The following is a 7124-nucleotide window of genomic DNA, read 5'->3' as shown; positions in this document are numbered from 1 at the left end:
CGTGTAGTGTGATCTACCGGCAACCTTGATATCAGCAAGCAGTGGAGAAGACTAAATTGGTGATAGCGACAATGGTTGGAACACGTACTCCACGGACATGTAAACAAGTTAACGTTAGTTAACTTCACCTTAAGATGGTACAAACCTGCCCAGAAGGTCGTGAGATACACTCCGATTTACTGGTTAAAATTTTGTATAGCCCAATTTTGCATGTAGGTCCCTGAAGAAGAGAAATTTTATGTTTTTCGAGATGATGCAAAAGCTTTGTGTTTCATTGATTTCACAAAGGAAATGGCTGGTACAAACCCAAGGATATACTACACCCCAAGAACAGAAGTAGGCATCGAGACCCGACCCGTAGGCTCCACCTTCGTCCATAACCCAACATTTCTCTTGGTTCTGGCAAATAGGATGGTTATGTCGACACGCATGTTGTCGAATACCCTGGATAAATAATCTAGGAGTTACACAGCTCCAGGTTTCCTCTATACATCGAGGTAGACGATAAGAAATCACCTCTCTTCAAATAACTTTTTTTTAAAATAGTACAAAAGTGCCTAAGATATGGAGGAATTACAGCCTAGCCCTTCAAGCATAAGAAAGGGAAAACCCTAAACAAAGAAATGAAATCTGGTCCCTATGCTATCGCATACTTGTGAGGTTGAAGGTGACCCCGAGTGAACAATCTTCCCGTCTTGAGACAACACACAACATCCACTGATCCACACCTAGATCTGGGACCTAAACCTTGATCTTAAAATAAGTTATTTTGATTTGTTGCACATATATTGGAATGATACAACTAAGGAATGGTTCAATATGTCAACCTTATGATGGGGGTGCCTAAGAAAATATCGTAAGACTCGATCCCATACGTACATGCTCAAGCATAAATTGACCGGCTTCAAGGATGATGTGCACCTGGGGGTCGCACGCGGGGCATGCGAGTGCTGATGGTTTGGGATGAACAAGAGCTCCCTTCAATGGCAAGTCATTGAAGCAAATGAGCAAGGAGTAACAAGATGGGCATGGGAGTAACGATGGCATGTCTTCCATGACAAAGGACGACATTAAAGGATTAGAGCATCTCGTTTACACAAGGTGTATAGGAGTGCAAATGATTTGCGGGAAGACAAGCTCCACCAAACGTGACTAGGTAATCAACATGCATGCCGTCAAGTTGTTTGTCATCTTGGCTTGTGGTCTTTTACAACATTGCGACTTGTTATTTCCACAAGTAAACTTGTGATGTTTATATCTTTTTTTTTTACTTTTATATGTTTGTGACATAGATATAGTTATGATCTTGACTTGCGACATTCTACAACATTTCTCTCTTTTGTACTCTCATTATGATTTTGCAATATTTTTTATAAAAAATTTAGTATCAAGCTTGCATTCAGTTTACAAAATGAAACCAACCAACGGATTTGGACATCTGCATCCAATTTCTGCTGGAGAAACGACTAAAGGAGGACATTTTCCTAGCTGGTTTCTGAATTCTAACATACTTCAAATGGGATAGAGTATTAGGGCGAACTCTTTTCGGCTTACAAGACAGCTTTCCTGAGAAGCCGCCCTCCCCAGAAAGCCTAAACTAATTTAAAAGCCTAACCAAATTTAGGTGGCAGCTTCTTCAGAAAACTGGAAACAGCTTCCCCAAGAAGCCCCAAAAGAACCGATCGAACCTTAGGTATAGATGACCATAACCGATCATGATCTTTGTTCCAGGATCAGTTATAATGGAATGTTTCTAAGTTCGGTACCAGTGTATTACGGCCCGACATTGCTGAATCAATTTGTATCTTGCATGGATGCATTTTACGTTCACTCTCCCACCGACCCGTTTTCTACCCAACATGATTAATTACTGGCTCTATGCCTGAAACATAGATCCGTTAGGCGCAAAGGAAGTAGTTCGAAAGGCACTGAAAATACAGGAGGATAACCATGATGTAGTACTTCCACTATGGCAGAATGTGCATCATAGATATTTCAGGTTCACCAAATGCATAAAAATATAACAACATCTGCAACAGCAAATAAATATTTATATTAGAAATATCATGAAATATACTTTCATACTAGTTCAGTTATATTAGAAAATATTATTACCAACCATTTGGCAAAATTCGCTTCAGTGACTTCTTCCTCGCAGAAAGGTCGCAATTTCAAGAATCACTCACTCCGCAAAACTCGTAACGTTGGCTTCATTGACCGATCACCTAGCTGAAAACAGATCGATCCTTTTCCCTGCTTAACTCGAGATATTGGAAGAATCGGTAGCAGGTCATGCACCGTCACACAGCAGCAGCGTCTGAAGCCTGAAGCTCTGAAGAAACAGGCAGCTAATGGCACAATCGCACGAGAGTCCATCATTCAATTATTATGGATCTTGACACTGCTACTGGATTCTCTTCGCTGGTACTTGGAGATCCATGAGATGCCATTATGCCATCTCCTTTGCATTATTGATGCGGTGAAGTACTACCGAAACTGCACCGGCAGATGCAGGTGTCACCTGACGAGCACTCAAGGCTTTGCAGCCGTTGGGAGCTCCGGAAAAGAGTGCATGGCCGTCACTTTCAGGCAAGTCACTTCGGATTCTGCAAAGGAAATAACTGGGCCACGGCGTCATGCGTCGGCGAGCCCCGTCCGTCCATGTGTGGCGGAGCTAGATGGGTAGCTAGCTTGCTCCCCAGTCTCCCGCTTAGACTGCGAGGTGCTGCAATCTTCCAATGCCTCCGGTCACTTTCTGTTTCAGGTCAGGTGTAGCCATCGCTGATGCAGCGAATCATCAACGCAAAACACACAAATCAGGTCTCACATCATGTCAGCACATTTACGTCTCTTTTTTTCCGGAGAGACCGATTCTCTTGGTGATCACAGTGGGAAGTTATCTTGATTAAGGTATGGAATAGTAGCAGCCTAGCACTAGCAGGCCATCATGCTATCATGCACACAAGAAGACAAACACAACAATCGGCAATCTGAGAGAGAAAACCAAGGACGGTACGGCATGCACGATGCTGCTAACTAAAGGGAGAGGGAGATGTTGCCGTATGCCTACCTTAAAGAAGAAGAACTGACCCTTAAAGAAGAAGAACTGTCGCGGTGAATGTCCGCATCAAACCGTGCCACGATGCTTTCAGTCGCCATCGCCACCGCCACCGCGCACGATCGCCGGTTCATGAGTCACGACACCTAGTACACCAGGAATCAAGGAACTGATCACGAAATGAAGACTAGAATAAGCAGGACATAATTTGATCAGCAAACCTTGTACCAGACCAATAATAGTGAAAGAGTCAGAAACCGGTTTTCCTTTTTCTGGTACAGTAAGGATTTGGTGAAAGCGGACGGTTGAATAAACAGCAGACAACCAGAAGTAAAATTGTTTAACAATTTATATTCCACTTTACTCATTGACTTGAATAATAGAGCTGTACCACAAATGGCAAGCCCATCAAACAAAACTGTACCAACAACAATTGTGTTTGCAAGTCAAGGGACATGCCCCATGTAGTTTAATAACTCTGTCAGTTTCAGGTCATAATCCCTTGATTCTTGGGAGGGCCTTAACAGGCACTCAGAAACAAGCATGAGCAGCAACCTTATCATTTGCTCGTCATTATCCTCATTGCAGTGCTTCTGACGCAAAATTCTATCTAAATGCTATGCACCCTCCACTCCCATCACCTTTAAACGCTTTATTGGTCATGTGAACTTATTTGCAACAGTTCTTTATTTGTGCTTGCCATCCATATTTATTTAGTTTACCCTAAGCAGTGATCTGCCTCCTCTAGTCCAACTCTTACGTTGAAAGCTAAAGGGTATTTCGATGTATAATATTGTCTAAAAAAAACTGATTCACTGCTTGATGAAGAAAAAAATATTGGTATTTTTGAGGAACAGGCAGTCGAACTATCAATCGATTAGATAGAAGAAAAGTTTTAATTACAGAAGACCCGCAAGCAGGTCAGGTGACATAAAGGCCAAAAAATATTGGTATCAAGTTGCAAAGCTCGTGGAAGGTTCGCCCGGGCTATTTTTATGCTGCTCAAGGATATGACAGTATTATCGATGTTTCTATTAATTGCCGGACAGAAGTGCAGCTTTCACCTTTTCTAAAACAGCGAGAAATGTTCTCATTTTCGTGCAACTGTAGCAGCCTTTTTGTACTTTGTAAGTGAAATGCAGAAACTAACTTGGTACTCGTCCCATGTTTGCATAGGATAACGTATTCCGTACAGATCAGAAATTCAGAACCCTGCATGAATTGTAAAAGAAAGCACCATTTGTAAGTAATAAAATGTCCTTTATAAAAAAAACAGAAACAAGCATGTGATTTTACTAACTTATATATGAAAACTGAAAATGTTGTATTTGGCGATGCTATATCGTAAATCCTAGGTACCTTTTTCAATCTGCAACCCCATGAAAGAAAAAACTGATGTACTCTGAAGTATGAAGTATAAATATGACATCAGTTAAAAACTTAAAATGAAGAGAGAGTTGTTTCATCTTTCAATTTTAGTATTGTCCTTGAGTTCCATATTCCAGTACAATCCAAAACAAAATGGTGGCATCTATATTTCTCTTCCAGTTTTGTTGTCTGTCAATGTGATCACCATAAATGGTTCCCAAACAACATTCATGGAAATAGAAACAAGGCACGGGTTTACATAAAACAAACCATATATTGGATTGAAGCTAGAACGGTACGTCATGATCCATAGGTATGAAAATGTAAAGTCTTTGGAGAGTATTCACTTCAGAGTTCATTTCAAGTTTTGATTCAGTATGCATGATTAATATGGAAATCGTTCAGCAATTATGATGGTGAAGTATAAAAAGTGATGAAAATTAGATATGACTGAAGCTAGCGCCCCACGCAACGAGCAGAGTAACTTGAGAGCATTTGTGCAACAAAAGTACACGCCAATGCTATAGAAACAAGGGTTTGCTTTATTAGAGTATATATCTGTATATTGTAGTTTCCCCATATGTTAGGAGGTTTCCAGCATATTTGCACATGTACATGTACTATATATTGTGGCCTTTGGCCCCTGGTAATACAACAAGCATATTACCCTAACATGGTATCAGAGCTCTAGGTTAGCTCCTCGCAGTCGCCGCCGTCGCCCGCCTGGCACCCTGCCGCCGCGTCCGGCCGCCGCCGCCGCCTCTTTCCCGTCGCCCCGACCCTCTCTGTCCCCGGCCGTTCGTCTCCGTCGCCCGTCGCATCACCCCCGGCCCGTCTTCGCCGCCCGCCGCCTCGCCCCCGACCGCTCCTCTCCTCCCCCGGCCGCTCCTCTCTGCCGTCGGCCCGCCCCGGCCGCCCTCCTCTCCGACCCCGGCTGGCCCATCTCCGTTGTCGCCCCGCTCTCGGCCGCCCGTATCCGTCGCCGGCCCGCCCCGGCTCGCCCGTCTTCGCCGCCGGCTCGCTCCGGTCCTGCCGGCCCGCCCCGGCCGCTCGTCCGACGCCGCCTCCCGCCCGCCAGCCGCCAGGCCTTGGCGTCCCGCAGATACCTCAATCGGGATTTGTGTGTGTGATCTGATCTGAGAAAAAAAAGAGAGAGAGATATGTCTTCCTCGTCGGGCTATGTTGCGATTCCTCGCTGCCCGGTGATTTTTGATGACGCGAATTATCCTGATTTCGCTGCCTTCATGCGCGTCCACATGCGCGATCTTCGTCTTTAGGGTGTGCTTTCTGGCGAGGTCTTGTCCGCCGCGCCCCGTTGCTCCTACGGCGCCTATTGCACCGACGCCTGTTGCCCTTGCCCCCGATGCTACTCAGGCGGACAAGGATGCAACCAAGAGTGTTGATGATACTGCTCTGGCTGAGTATGACCGGAAGGTCCAGGACCACTCTACTGCCGTTGCGATATACCGATTGGATCTGACTGACTACACTCAGTGGATAGATGAAGATGCTCGTGCTGTTGTTGTTCTCAGTTCCAGTGTTCTGCCTCAGTATGCTGCTAAGTTCATGGGTCTTCCCACAGCTACTGCTCAGTGGGCTTTTATTCGTCAGCGCTATCAGCCGTCTGTGGATGCTCTTTACCTGTCTGTGGTCCGCCAGGAGCATGCCCTTCTGCAGGGTGATTCTACTATTGATGAGTTCTACACTCAGAGTGCTGCTATTTGGCGTCAGCTTGATTCTCTTCGTACAACTGTGTGTGCCACCTGTCCCTGCTGTCTGACTGTGCGCGCGGATCTGGAGTTTCAGCGCGTTTTTGAGTTCTTGTAGCGGCTCCGCAAGGAGTTTGAGCCGCATCGTGCACAGTTGCTTGCCCGTGGTCGTGTTCCGCTCTCTGAGGTACTGGCTGAGCTTCGTGCTGAGGAGACTCGTCTTCGTGGTGCTGGTCTTCTTGAGGTTCCCTCTGTACTTGCTGCTCATGGCCCTCCTGTGTCGTCTGCTCGTGGTCCTCCTATGCCGCCGGCTTCGTTGCGGTCTCGAGTACCGCCGATACTCTCTACTCCTCCGGTCCAGGGCCAGAGTCAGCCTTTGCAGCCTCGTGGTATGACAGCACCTCCTCGTCCTCCATGCGCCTACTGTGGCAGGTCTGGCCACGATGTCTCTAGCTGCTGGAGGAGGGATCCCAGCTTACGTCAGCAGTACCATGCTCGTAGGCAGGCTGGTTCTGTAGGATCTTCTGCTGTTGCGCTGTCTGATCAGGATATTATCCGTGGTCTGCTCGCTGCTACAGGCTCTTCCTCATCGGGTACTGCTGGTTCCGTGCCTAGATCTTCTGGCACCGCACGACCACCACCTTCTACACAGTCAGGTACGTCATCCCCGTGGTATCTGGATTCTAGAGATTCTTTTCATATGACTTCTGCGTCTTCTATTCTTTCTGCTCTTCGCTCTCTTGTTTCTCCTGTCCGTGTTATCACGGCTGATGGTACCTCTCTTCCTGTTTCCAGTCGAGGCACCCTTTCTACTTCCTCTTTCTCTCTTCCTGATGTTTCTCATGTTCCTAGTCTTAAGATGAACCTGTTTTCACGCTAGTCAGCTCATCGATTCTGGTTGTCGCGTCATTCTTGACGCTGATTCTTGTGTTGTTCGGGACCGCCGTACACGGCCCCTGGTTGGAGCTGGCCCTCGCAGCCTTGAGTCC

Source organism: Lolium rigidum, chromosome 4, assembly GCF_022539505.1.
Source record: "Lolium rigidum isolate FL_2022 chromosome 4, APGP_CSIRO_Lrig_0.1, whole genome shotgun sequence".
Taxonomy (NCBI): Eukaryota; Viridiplantae; Streptophyta; class Magnoliopsida; order Poales; family Poaceae; genus Lolium; species Lolium rigidum.
This window is presented reverse-complemented; position numbering follows the sequence as displayed.